We start from the raw sequence: 15169 nt of genomic DNA, 5'->3' as shown, positions 1-15169 counted from the left end.
TTATAATTTCTTGAAAACACACAGTTCAAGCAAGCTGTGAGTTACCAACCATTAGTTTGTTACTGGGTTGTGAGCTTGAAAGTAAAATATTTGCTTTTAATGTTCTAGGGAGGTTACAAATATAATGAAGGGAAGTGAGATCAACATTTTCAGGAGAGAACCATTTCAGATTAAAGGGTTTCAGAAATACAAGTAGATGCTCTGTGAAGAAGCATAGAAACAACATAATATTTATAGCCACATTATGGAGGAACAGGGTTAACAAAAACCAAATTGCAGTCCTCAGCCCAGAAAATTTCTTCAACTCTGAAGTGCTCACTCTGACTCTATACAAAGACTTATTTGTGAACAAAAGTGTGTCATTTACTCCTATTGATAAATTGACTCATCAGCTACAAAACCACCCTTTGGCTCTGTTTAGTCATCATTACTAAAGGTACAGAGATGGCAGGTGTCATGCACTTCAAACAACTACATTCAAGTAATAAGAATGTGAACTGGTGATGAATATTGCTTCTGACTTCAAGATATAGAACAAAAAAGCAATGATTCAAAGAATAAAAGAAGTCAGAGAAGATAGGTGGGTGGATGGTGGATATAGCACATCAGTAATCCCATCCTGCTAGCATAAAAAAATGTTATCATCCAATAGAAGACATAGATAGAAACTCGATTTCATCTTCATCAGGACAACGGCCTGGAGGCTTTACATTCGGTTCATTAATAATCTAAACATGCCAGATATTTAACTGTTAAATAGACAATGCCTCTTCCCTGTCTCTGTAGTTTGAACTCTTGGGGAGAATGTTATCCTTCTTGATGCTTCCATTTTGAGAGAAAATTGAAGAATGAGGTACCAAATACTCTCCTACAAAAGACAAAGACAGCTGGATGTTATGGACATAGAAACAGTTATTACTAATGTTTGATCTGTTCTTTCATGTGTTGTTTATCTTTTGACTGCCTGTTTAATTTGTTAATGTAGGCAGTTTTGCTCTTCATTTCATGACTGACCATGGTAGCCCATGGTAATCTCAACAATCCAGAGAGAAAAATGTCTACATAGAGGCCCTGGTTTCAAAAAGGTTATTTCCATTAAAAAAAAAAAAAAGTATATTTTTTCTTAAGAAATCTTTGAATTACTGATGAAACTCATTTAAATAATAAAGGTACAAAGATACAGGAAAAGTTGCAAGATTAAGTGCATCTTTTGTTAAGCACTGAAAACATGGTAAAGCGTGTAAAGATGGGCGACGCTTATCCAGATCAGCTTTAATGGATCTCAGTAAAGCTTGGGCTTCTGCAAATGATTAAGTTAGAATCACGCCAACATACTAATGGTTCTGCATATTAGCAGTGCTAACTACTCACAAGATTGAGGAGGGATTATTACCTGACATTTTCATGTCCTTCCTGAACTCCAGAGTGTGACAGTTTGAATTAAAACAAAGTTATCTCTGTCAGGAGAGGATGAAATGGAAGTGGCAAATACTTAATCAAGCCAGAACTCAGGATGCTGAATCGGGGCTGAAGGTGATTACAGTCACTGGTGATGGAATGTTATCCACCTACATGTTATATAGGTGAAAAATAATAAGTTATTAGTTTGAAATTTGTGAAGTTATTCACACGGAAGTCTTACATTATGATGACAGAGATTTATTATATTTGTATTAGAAAAAGGCTAAATATTTCATCTTGGACTCCAAAAAAACACCACAAAAAGAGATAAGACACTTAAGTAAGCCATGGGTAGAGGTGATATTAAAAAGCAGACCCCAGCATTTAGGTTCAAGTTGAATCAGGACCAAGACATAGATTGCACAATTCTTGGAAGCTCTTTCAAACTGCCTTGGCAAAAATCCTATCAGAAGAACTGATTATTGCAAGCTTTCTACATCTCTTAATTAGTAGCAATCACACAAAATCAAGGCGTCCCGTGAGGTTTCCCACATATGTGATCAAAAAAAAAAAATCTCAGGAGAATGGTTATTCCATTATATTTGAGCTATAAAGTAGATACCCCCTGTTTCTGGATTCAGTTCTCAATATGTATGAAATCAGTGTTTTTTACTGAGATGCTGTATATGTGAAATAAGCAAATGCGTACGTGCAAAGGTGTTTTTTTGTTTGTTTGTTTTTGTTTATTTGTTTTTCCTGTTAGTTATTTCCTATTAATCTGTAGCATATAAAGTATCTGAGACATTGTTTTCATGTATTAAAATTCTGTGTCTATATGGTTGGGTGATAAACAACAAACATGTTTATGTCTCTGACTAGCTAATGGCCACTGCGCTGGCAAAAGCAGCCTTTGTTTCATGTCTTTTATTCACTCTCAAATATGCCCACCAGGATTTTCTTTCCTTCTGATTTTTTGTCTCTAATCATGCCACAAAATGCAGCTCCTGTGGCTCACAAGAAGCCCTGAGTGGTATATTCTGTAAAAAACTCCCATCTTCGGCATAGAGCTGTAGGAAGCGTATGACCTCCTCTGTGTAGCTGGCGTGCCGCTGACCAGATCATCATAGAGGAAGCACAGTGTTGACACAGACATGCAATGCTGTTGAAAGGATTTTGTTTGGAAATTGTTTATTTACTCAGGAACTTGGTACCACATTAGCACTTTTGTTCTGACTCTGGATTCACTGATTATTTCCAGAAACCCTGCCTGCTATGAGAGCAACGCTGTTAGACATGCTTAAAAACAAAGATACAATACAAAGTCCTACATACAACTGGGCTGTCTGCTGGATAGCTTTGCCACACTGTGCATTTAAAAAGTAAATGAGGCTGGAAAAAGGTCTAGGAGTTCAAAACATTCAAGCCATGAGTTTTTCTTGGCTTCTCTACCAGCCAACAGCTTCATCTAAACTCATCTATTATATCACTTTGTCAACTACAATTTGGCACATGATAGCACAGCAGTGTAGAGGCAATAAAGGCCATATTCTCCGAATGAAAACCTGTGAGTCAGTCTTTGGAAGGCTATGCATTTTAAGCCATGCAGTTTGTATTTCTGGTGCACGTAGGTGCTCCTTGTGTTTTCACAGCATTTTGTAGCAACCCATAAGACACAGCTGAAGGAATTTAGTCAGCTAAAGCTAGAGTCTAGTAGGGTATTGTAAATACCGTTCTTCCCACTTGAGGATGATTGTATGTGTCACTATGGGAAGAAACATTTCATTGGTATTCTGCAGGCATTGCAGGAAAATGCGACTATTACAAAAGCCTGGATCATAAACACGAAGGGGGAGGGGGAGAAGAGTTTAGTTCTCATCTCTTAAGTGTAAAGGATACTTCAAAACAAACCCAGGAAATAGGGCTATACTGGTCCGATTAAAGCCTATTGAACTGAATTAAAAGATTTTCATTTATGTCAAATGGTGTTGGATCCATTCTTTTGTGATTCTGTGCTGCTCTTTGTGTTTGTTTTTTTTTGTTTTGTTTTGTTTTGTTTTGTTTTCTTTGTGGAACCCAGCAAAACGATCATCTCTATAACTAAAATACTTTCCTTTGTTGTATTTTAGCAAACAGAGGTTCAAGCCACAAGGACACAATATTTCACCTTGCCTAAAAGGTGCCCAAGGGAAAATGAAGGCAGAGAGGACAAGACAAGCCATAGAAGCTGTCTTTCATTGGTCTAGCAAAACACAAAATTCAATTTATTTATGAATGGGATGTTTTAGAAAGGAAAAAAAAAAAAAAAAAAGACTGAGCCTCTCTCAGGATGAAATTAACCCATGGAACCATTACATGACCATTTATGTGCTTGTACAAGTGAAATTAATGTGGTACAACACATTTTTTTTCCCCCTTCTGCTTGGCTGAACTGTATTTTCACAGCAAACATCAATTAAGGAAGAAAGATCAAGCTAATAAACAGTATGCAGCATATTCTGTGATTATTTGTAGAATTCAATATTTTCCTTAGAACAGACTGTCACTTTCTGAAAGTCATAACAGAACTTGAGCTTTCTCAAAATATAAAAGCTGCCCAGAGACAAAAATTCTTCAGCATTGTTGGTTCTGTTTGAAGGTGTAGTTTAGCTAAGGGAAAGACCTCATCTTTCATGCTGTATGGGCAAAACTCAAAGGTACAGTACATTTTCTCAGTCAGTCTTCATCTAAGTCAAGAAGATAAGGCCCCTGTGTTTTTTCCTCCTACCATTTTTTCCAAAGGCTATGTTCTCTTGAAGCTGGGAATATTATCCTCAGACTTTTTTTTTGTTGTCAAACCTACAAGTTAAAGCAAATATAGTCACCAAACTGTCTTGTGCCAGCTTCATACTCACTCAGGTCAAGTAACTCAGAAGTGTTATGTTGATTGCTTTTTAACATATTATGCTAATTACACTATTGAAAAAAATAAGCATCAGGTAAAGTTAAAGAAATCATGTGCATTATATTCAGAGCCATCAATTAATACATGCAAGTTAATGAATAACATCATCAGTGGAGTAGCCCAGACTGACTATGCAACAGATAAAAAATTTCCACAGCTGATCAGCTGGTTTCTTTCAACTTTTCTTTGGAGACATGATAAACTTCCAGCTCCCCAAACATACTTTACTGTAAACCCTGTTCTAGGTTAAAAGACTGTTAAACATCATAGGAACCACCTAAAATGTAAGGGATGATTACAAATATCTCCAATGTGACTTTATACTGTGACACAGTTTGAGCTGGGTATGCCAGAAACCACAGCATGGGCCTTCTTTTGGTGGAAAACTACTTATGTCAGCCTAAGATGTGCCTGTAAAGCCACTTGCTCAAGTTAAATTGATTTACTTAATGTTAAATATAAGTCCACCTACAAGCTGCCCCTATCTAACTAAATTGAATTAAGACAAATTAGTCTGACTGGTGCCTAGTCACAGGCTCTGAGTACAAAGATAACTGTATGCGATGGAGCAACAGCCATCAATGCCATTGCAGATTTCTTGCTATGCTCTGGAGTGGCAACTGAGCTGCTGAGTACCTTCAATAGCCACAAATTTGTTAGGAAGTTCTGTGCTGAGGGAAAGGTCTCATGACAATCAGTGTCTTGATCTGCAGTTATTTATTGGAGTTGTGAGCTGGACCATCATATACTACTTTAATTGTTGAATGCCTCATGTGAAGATTGGAAATGTCTGCAGGACATATTGGCTAGCTTCCTTAATAACCCCTTTAATCTCTTTTTTTATGATGTACTGCTAAAAATATACAGATAATAAAAATAGATTATTTATTTATTTATTTATTTATTTGGTTTGCTTTTAAAGGCAAGACTGAGGCTGTACAATGCAGAATCAAAATGTTTCCCTGCCTGTCTTTAGTGATTGCCACGGTCCAATCTATAAGTGCAAATACAGCAATCAATACAGCCTCCCTCAAGCAGTACTCCTGAAGGAAGATATCTTTTGCCAAAGCATCTGGATCTAATATACAGCTATAAAGAATTATGCAACTTGCCAAAAGAGATGACATTTCCATTGGCATGCATTGTTTTATTAGATGCAAATAGGTTTTCCATCCACAGGGCACAATGGGATGAGTTAAGGAGAGATTTTCAGACTCTAAATTTCCTGGCTATTGTGAGCTTAAAGCAGATGGTGGGCATTTTAAAATAACTTTTTGGAACAAAAGCCATTATTTAATGTTTAGTGGTTTTGTTGTTGTTGTTGTTTTTAAAAAGACAGGTCCCTGCTGGAATTTTGTAACTTCTGTGATTGGTGCTGCGTGGTTTGTCATTACTTATGTTGGATTTCTCGTCTCCTCCATAATGTAGTAGTGTTAGGATTAGGACTAAGTGTTTAGTGCTTGCTTTTTAAGTATTTGTTATTAATAAACGAACAGGCTTTCGCATCTTCCACCTAGGAAGCACTTTACAAATATTAACTACATTTCCAAAACACCAGATTTGTGAGGTATGTAAGATTCAAGAACAGATTTACCAAAAAATAAAATTAGTTGGTTTTTTTCTCACTTCTCTCTTCCCAGTATAGCACTGCCCTGTGTAACATGTCATGGGAGATTAAGGGAGGTATTCAGTTAGATCTAAGTTCTTTTGGACTTTACTGTGCTTTCCTTTTAAAAGATAAGAATTGAAATCTCTCAAAAAGTCTTGTTTTAAATTTCAGTGGGACAAGATTTTGATTTTCAGGGTGGAATTCATCATACTTCAGCACTCTAAAAATCAGCTGCCAATCATCTGGACTTTCTTTAAAGCATAGGGCCAGGCTCAGCTGCTGGTTTTGAGCCCTTTTTCAGGATAGGCAGGATTGCTTTTTGTAGGTGGTTCCCTCTCAGCTGGCTCAAAAATATGTTTATATGAGTAACTTAGACACTTCACTTTTAGTCAGCCCGAGTTAGATAAAGTAAATTCCACCCTGAGTGGAGTGCACTTGTTGAAGACTTGCATTCTAGCAAGCAGCATGGCTGGGGTAGGAATTTATGAAGTCTTACATTCAGTAGAATATGTTATGAGGCACTAAATTCTCCTTCTAAAGGAAATATGGAAACTATATTATTTTGGTTTTATTCACAACTTAGTTTCATCCACAAATCAGTGAAACAATATACGTTTGCAGTTTCAGTGTTGTTTCAGTTGTTGGTTTTTGGGTAGCAGCCACAGCTTTGGGAGTTCACATTGCACCTAGCCATCCCTCACCCCTTTTCTTCCCCCATTTACATCCAGCTGAGCTCACCAAGAACAGACTGTGCTGAGGGGCAGCAGTCTGTGGGCAAGATGCTCGAGGAAGGCCAGGAAGAAAGGCAGGAAGGAACTCCTTCAGCTCCTTGCTGCTGAAGCTCCTGTGTTGTAAAACTACATCCAAGTGCCGCTGGTATTTCCTCAGCCACCAGCTGCTTTTACCTCATAAAGGGGCTTGATTGCTTTGTTCGTTGAGCCTGGCCGATTACTTGGCACACCCATTATTTTTAATGAGGATTGTTATTTTCTTTGGAGCAAGGACATCCCTGTTGGCAGACACTAACACCTCTCAGCCTAACTGTATTCTGCTAACATGCAGCATTATGTGCAGTCTGCATATGTACAGAAAAGAACATGCACAGTCCCTTCTTCAAAATGTCTGCAACCTCACCATTAAATAGTATCAAAATCAGCCTGCTGCTCACACCTCGGATTATGGAGGTGGTTATAAGTACACAAAAGTGTAAGCATGTGCATGGCCCTTCAGTCTGATGGGTGTTACACAAAAGTTGAAATTCATGTACAATCCAGGTCTTTGGTATAATGAACATCCAAAAAGACTGCACAGGTCAGACTTCATGGCAGGCCAGTTGACAAAGACCTCAGAGCTCAGATGTGCAATGTAGGAGTGTTTCTTAGCGTTTTCAACCTTTCTCACTACAGTATCAAGGCCAAATGAAAACCTGCCAGAGATATAGAGGGACTGAATATACAGCCCAGTAGTTAGGGCATTTATTTCAATACAATTTACATGAAGACAACAGGAAAGAGGATCTGAGATGCAGTCTGAACTAGCTAGCAGCCCAGTGGTTTGTGCATTTACCTGGCTGAGAGGAAGGACTTGCACCACTACACACTTGCAAGTGTCAAAACTCCTGGGCTATTGATTATTCTGCATGCTTTTTCCTCACTAATAAGTTTTGCTTTTGACAGATCGTTTTTTTCTTTAAGATGAAAACCTCTCTGTCAAAAAATTCCCAACCAGCTCTTTCACTAAGACAATCAGCAACTCAAATCAAAAGAACTACGATAACCCCAAACCTTAGGACTGAATTGCCTTAATTATATATTAGACTTGATAGAGCAATCAGAGTTGCTTTGATTTGGGTTATGAATAGATAAGATCTTTGTGAAAGATTTAAAAAGTCAATCTGTGCCTCTTTTTTTTTTTTTTAATAGACATTACCTTGACATGTTCACGTAAAGTATCATATTCTCTCCTTGGCACGACTGAACACCAAGTTGCTCAGTCTTATCCCTGCAATGGCATATATCCCTTTGTGTTTAGAGAAAAAAATAGAGGGGGGAAAAAAAAAAAAGGTTAAAAAACAAGCAAACAAAAAAAGAGAGACAGATTTGGAATACTGTGTTTGATTTATCTTGAAGCTGAATTTCCTGTTCTCCTTTTTGTCGTCATCTTGCTACAAAAAAATAAAAATCTGTTAGAATAAAAAATATTTATCTTAGCTTTTCAAGCCAAATTTAAATTTTCAGTTTTCAAGGGCATCCCTTTCCTTGAAAACAGCTTCAGTCATAACCTCTGATTTGACAACAGAAGGATATGAGAATGCCCTCTGTTCAATAGCAGGAATAAGACTAAAGTCCCTTATGAGAGCTTTGTAGGTTCAAGATGACAAAGCATCATGATTTTTTACCAAACAGAAGTAACATTAAGAATTATCTCTAGGTCACAGTACTGGCTAATAATCTGCAAAACAACTCTTTGTAACACAAGGCCAGTTTTAGTAACGGAAACATCAAAACAAACAACATCATCATCAACAACAACAACAACAACATTAAAGAGGAGATACTGAAGCAATGAGGAAAAGTTAACCTGACAGCAGGCACTGTCTGGAAAATGGATTTCTAACTTGAAATTGTGATATTTACAGGTCATGTTTTCAAAACTGATCTCTACTTTTGATTGTGTCCAGTCTGCAGATGGAAATGCAGTACATAAGACAGCTTTGGGCTTCAACCAGTCTTGGTCTTAATCCTTCAGTTTTCCTTGCTCAGAATTTCTGAAGATCAAGACTATGGATTCTCATTTGGCCCCCAGCTCTTACTGAGGCATGGTATGCTTCGTGTGTGAAATCACATCTATGTAACATCACTTTATAACTCAGCACACAAAAAGGCATAACAAGATCATCAAAGATGAGTTAGAAAACTTCAGGCTGAAGATAACATACATTTTTATCAGTGCAAGCAATTAAAAACTGAAGGAGATTGCCAAAGGATGTGGTAAATTCTCCATCCTTTATCGTCTTAAATACAAACTGGATGTATTTCTGAAAGATTTTCTTTATTTCAGCCACAAGTCACTGGGTTTGATGTAGGAATTATTGAGTGAAATTCCACAGTCAGTGTTAAAGGGAAGTTAGGTAATACGCCAGATGATTACAATGGTCTCTTCTGACCTCAGAATCTCGCCAGAATCTATATATTCAGGGCTAATTTATTAAAAGCCTGGCTGGCTGTTGTGGGCAATGAGGTATTGCAATACTTCAAGAGGTCTATGAAAAAAGTCTGTTGCCAACATTGCTGACTGCAGTCAGCATTTTCTGAAGATCATAGGAAGTGACAATAAAAAATAAGCATCCTTCTGATTCATGTACATTTCTCCCCAAATGCTTGCTTCCAAGTATTTTTCATTATCCAGCAACTGCACACCTTAAAATTTGAAATAAAATATTAAAAATTAATATCTTCCACTAGGTTATGATACTTCTTCTCTGTCACACAAAATAGACGTCTCAGAAGTAGTCCTTCACTTTTGCACACTAAGTAGAGACATGCATCTCTGGCTGTGAAGGTCTTGTCTATAAAAGCCTACTTGCACAAGAGCAAAGCTCTGAAAATACTCAGCAAATCAGTCAATTAGAAGTCTACCAGTATTAAAAATTTAAATTTTCATTCTGTTAAGAGTTAAAAAAAAAAAAAAAAAGATAACTTAAGGCACCAGGGCTTGATGCCAAGACACAGTTTGTCAAGTGTTATTAGACAGATCTAGGTCTAGTGTTAACACAGTACAATCAGGCAGTCTGCTGCTTGATGCTGAATATGGTACCATGGCTCATAGGTTGACTTCTGTAGTTTGCACACTTCCCTAATGAACAGGACAAACTATTTCTCATTTTCAGAGAATCTGTGTTACAGAAGGAACTGTTTTTCATCCTCTTTGGGCAAAATGGCTAACCTAACATCTTTGTGAAAGGAAAGGAAGGGAAAAAATGAAAAGGATCCCAGAATCCCTGTTGTTCCCTCTAAAAATTCAGACAAGCTATTGTTAAAACAGGCAACCTAACACTTAGTCTGAAAATTATAAGTCTGGAACAACCATGAGGAGCAATGTACTGTGACTTTCTGAGAAGACCTTTAGAGGAGTCTTTGTGAAAACTTGCCTACCTTCTAGCTCCAGGGACAAAAAGACCTGAGGGAGGTGTGGGGCTTACCCAAGCACTCACTCTGGGACCCCCTTTGGTGGCATGGCTATACTGGACGTGTGAAATCAGGCCTTTCATTTTCCCTCACCATTCCACCAAAAAGAGTATTATGCCCGTGTTGACCTTTGCTGTTTCTTTGAATTAGTTAAGAGTAAACAAGTCAAATACACTGTACAGAAAAACATTTTAGAATTTGTCCTTTTCTGCAATTCCCTACAAAATCTAGAGCTGGTTCTCAGTTACAGAGTTTAGCATTAGACTTTGCAACAGAAGAATATGGCCCTTTGGCATCTTGTATAACCTTCTCTGAACTTCTGCCCAGAATTAATACACTAAGTGTAATGTAATGAAGTAGTTAAAAAAAAAAAAAAAAAAGAGCTTTTTTCATTGATGGCTACATGGAACTGTGTTTGAAGAGAAGTAAGCAGTTCTTCCCATATGTTGAATGGCATTCAAGATCCACATGAGCATTCATTTATACTTTAGACATTTGTCAGGACTATGCTGGCAAATATCACAGGCAGAAAAATTGCTGGAAAAAATGGTCAGGGATTTCTATTGTTCAATGTGCTTTTAGTTCTCTTTGCTGTAGCTCTTTTAATTAAAGGCTATTATTTTGGCATCAGGGTGCTCCAATTTTACCAGGAATCAGGACTCTAAATATACCATATATATTATAAAGACACACTCTAAAACATATTAGCTCAGTGGTTGCATCCTTAAATGCCTACAAGTTACAATATTTCAGAAAAATTGGGTTAAAAGGGTTCCAGAATTGAAGCCTAGTCAAAGGGAAACAGCAACAGAGCTTTATTTTACTGTCTGCTCTGACAGGTCACTGGATTTTGATTATGCAGTCAGATATGGTATTCATCCCCTTGATAATGAAAGGTGGGTGGCTGGCTGGAAAGAAAAGCCATGCAAGACGGCTTTTGGTCATTGTCTAAGCTATTTCTAGTAATCCTCCTTGCTGTCGAACTCATGTGTTCAGGAAGGATTTGGGCCTGTGGGGTAAATGGAATTGAAATCTCTCAAGAGGAAAAAAAATGATAAGGAAACAATGTGTACTTGCCAGCATTTTTAGGAGAAGATGTTTAACAAAAAGAGCAGTGTGTATTCTGTGTTAGATTACTGCACTGCTGGCTGTGTTGCTCCCATTGCTGCCTCACAACGCCAACTGAAGACAATAGAGGAACTGTTGCTGCTCCCCCAGCTCCTCGCTGAAACCTTACCAGCTGGATTTGAATACCACCGATCAAATGTCATAATAATGCAAATCACTCACCATTTAATAAATACACATGATATTTATAGGGAGATAAACCCTTAACCACATTTCATTTATGGTCTAGTGTGGACTAGAAGAACGCACGTGGTATAACCAGGAGATCGATCAGCTGCTCTGTAATGTACATTCTTTTTTTTTTTTCTTTTTTCTTTTATTTCTTTTTCTGAGCGCCAAAGCAGTTTTTCACGTGCTCCTTGCCAGGTTGAATACTGCATCCCAATCCTTCTGCAGTAGAGCAAGAATACACAGGATACCAGCTAATTCAGAAGAAATTTAACAGTTAGGTTAAATTAATGTTGTTGCAGCATCTTCTGCTGTGGCTATAGCAGCCTACTAATAGGAGTGCAAGGTAATACATTCAAGTAGCTTAATGTGGCTTTCTAAGAAAAACTATACAAAGAAACAAACAAAAACAGTCAAGCTTTTGAAAAAAAAATCTGCTTCTTCTTCTTCTCTCTGCCTCACCTCACCTCAGGGAGAGAAAAATCAGCTTCGATTATTTGTAGCCAACCACAGGACACCCCCCACCACCCCTGGCATGCAGAGGTACTGTTTGTTAGGGGCCAGTTCCCTGCCCTGCTTTCCTCCCACCCTCTGTGGGGAGGAAGGTATCCTGGCATTCACAGACTGATTTACCAGCTTTGAGTCAAAGCTTCTAAGCAGCAACTACAATGGGCTTGTCAGCATAGTGTGATGGGACAGAACCTTGTATCCAACCTCCCAGTAACAAACAAAACCACTACCTCAGTTGTCCACCTATGGACAAACATAGCTGATCTGGGCCAGTCTTCGAAAGCAAGCAAGACGTGAGCCAGCTAATGTACAAACAGTTCCCTGCACTCAGAAGCAGAAAATTTGTTTCGGACTCATGCTTGCTCCAGTCCCATGTCTTCAGCCTTCACTCACCACCTTTCTAAAAGGTCTGGTCCATTGGGTTGCGCTTGTTGTTTCATGGCAGGGGTGTAACATTGGGGCGTTTCCACCACAGCAGCATGGAGGTCTGTTTTTCCATTTGCATTTATCTGCCCAAATCTTCTCAATCAGTTTTACAGTTGTTTATCTCCAATCATGCTAGACTGTGACATTTAATATCTAATTTAATATCTAATACTCTTCCAACATTCCCACATTAATAAACACAAACAGTGAGCCCTCTCTCTGTTGTAATGATGATTTCTGGCATCGTTTAAAAGTGCATTATGCGAGTATTAAGAATTGGTACAGCTTCATGCAATGCTGGAATATATATCAGAAAACTAATTTACTTGAGTTGTAATGTTAGGATTATCCTTCTGCCTTTCATGACTGGTGCTTCATCTGGAGAATGTTTAATGTTTTCTTGTCAATGAGTGTTAACTCAAATGAATTATTCCAATCTGTTTACTTCATCCCTTTCTAACAAACCCAAATCATAATTAAAAAGGAAAAAAAAATGCAAACGGCATTGAAAAACTAGTATGACAATATTGTGTAGATTTTTCTACTTTTAAGTCCACATCAATAAGCAAATTAGCAATAGACGAACTCTCAATGGGAGACCAACAGATGAAATTACTGTAGAACAGAGTCTTGGACAAATTTTTTTCTTTGCCCATGTAATTGCATCCAGCCATCCTTGTGTGAAATCCCCCATCAGATTACAGGGTTTGTTGTATGTAAATTGAAGACTAAATGCTTGGTAGCACCTTTCAGCTCTGCAATGCTGGAAATGAATTTTTTAATAGGAAATTAGATTAGCAATATTTTAGTCAACAAAAATGTGGAAAAATTCTGCATAAAGATGAGAAAATTATTCATGCAAACTGACTTTAAAAAACAAGAATGAACAATTGTAAAATTCCGTATGCTACTATTTGCAAAAATTGTGTGAGCTATTTTTTAAATAAAGAAGGGGATATTAAAACACAAATTATTTCACAGTCATAATGTAAATATTCTACCTTGTTGGATGAAGTATTAACTGAGCTTATGGGAAGCAACAGGTTGTGTAATTTAGTGGCTTCTGTTTTAATATGATTTTATACAGTTCTCAGAGTAAGGAACAATGTGGGTGAAATTACAATGAACTTGGTCCAGATTATAAAACAGATTTTTGCAGGCACTAAAACTAGACATTGCCATTTCCAGTCCTTATTACGCTGCAGTTGATTGGATTAACCCTTGTTGAGTTTTGGAACCTAAAGAGAAAAAAGATTTCTTAGACTTAAATCTTCCTTAGCAAATGGCAAAGTCGTTTCTGTAGCATAAATTTCCCTTCCTTTACAGCCTATAGTTACCCACAAAATGACTGATTGGGTATTAATAAATTTTCTTTAATATTATTTATAAACACTTTTTTATTAAAATGGTTCTTGCAGTTTGGGTTGGACGACAGAGCAGAGCCTGAATGTACCATACACTGAGAAAATTGAAGTTGTGCGTCTTGGACAGGAACCAACAGATGGTTGGCAGAATGAAACAAAATGTACTTCATCATTAGACATGAAGTTTTAGGCAAGACATTCCTGCTCCTAAGAGCCCACTGGCTTTTAATAACCTGGCTACAGCTGAAGTATTACGAAGCTTTGCACTTGCCCCTAAGGAAGATATAAAATCTGATGCATACCCTGAATGGGGTCTCTGTCTTTAGCAAGTTCTAAGTGGGAATAAGAATTACATCAGTGGAGCAATGAAAACTAATGTCTTCTCCAGCTTGCTGAACACTAAGGCGATAACTGTTCTGAGATCCTGGCAAAAGGCTGCAGCTCCTTGAAATCTCTTTAAATTACTATAGATAATTCTTCAGTTTCAAACAGTGACCACAGGAATGTTTCCTAATCCCAAGAGGAAGACATCTCTCTCTCCCTCCCCCTACAAAACCTGTAAAAGGGTAGCACCCTCAGTTAAATGGAGAGACCTGATGAACTCATTTTAACTGACAAGGTAGCAGTTCCCAAGCTATGACTGGTTCCAGCATTGTGCTCTGTATTTTCAAATGAGACTATCACTAGGACTAGGAATACATCTAGAATGGGACAGTCTACCATGCAACACCTATTGCAAACATATATACAAACTAATGTTAGACAAAGCTCCTTTCATGCTAAAAACAAACATTTACTAGCTGTTACTGCCAAGGACAATATTCTGTTATACATAGGATAAAAACAAAGCACAGCCCCCAATCCTAAGAGGTGACAATCTCTACTCACCCCAGGGAAACCCACAGACAAGGAGGTTTAGTAAATCTTTCTACTTGTTGCATTGTTAATTCATATTGTACAAGTAACACAGCAGAGTGAATCTCTAGGAAGGGTATGAGTTTTGTGATGAGGTTACTGTCAGATAGTTTCTCCTTTTCTGTGCCTTTGGGGCACAAAGAAAAAGAAGGCAAGAAACCACCAGTGGCTGTGCTGGTGACAGTTGATGGTGAAAGCGGAGCAGAGATCTCTCGTGCTCACATTTTAATCCTCTTCCTCACCCTTCATTTCTTTTCCTATTTTCCTAACACAAACAAAGATTACTTAAACAAACAAACAAGCAGATTAAAATCAGACTACCAAAGCTATTATCACCCACGGCTGCCACCCCTCCTTCTCTGACAGATGTCACTGCAGTTTTTAGCTCAGTGCATGAAGGTAAGCCCATTCCTGTCTGGCTGCTGTAAAATGTGCAGCTGGAAATGGCATTTCAGGAGCTAATTTACAAGGTAAGAGGGTTCTGGTGTCCTTTAGATTGGCACAAGCAGCTTCCTTTTCC

Source organism: Anser cygnoides, chromosome 2 (assembly GCF_040182565.1).
Source record: "Anser cygnoides isolate HZ-2024a breed goose chromosome 2, Taihu_goose_T2T_genome, whole genome shotgun sequence".
Classification (NCBI taxonomy): Eukaryota; Metazoa; Chordata; class Aves; order Anseriformes; family Anatidae; genus Anser; species Anser cygnoides.
The sequence above is the reverse complement of the archived record's forward strand: the minus strand, read 5'-3'. Positions refer to the sequence as shown.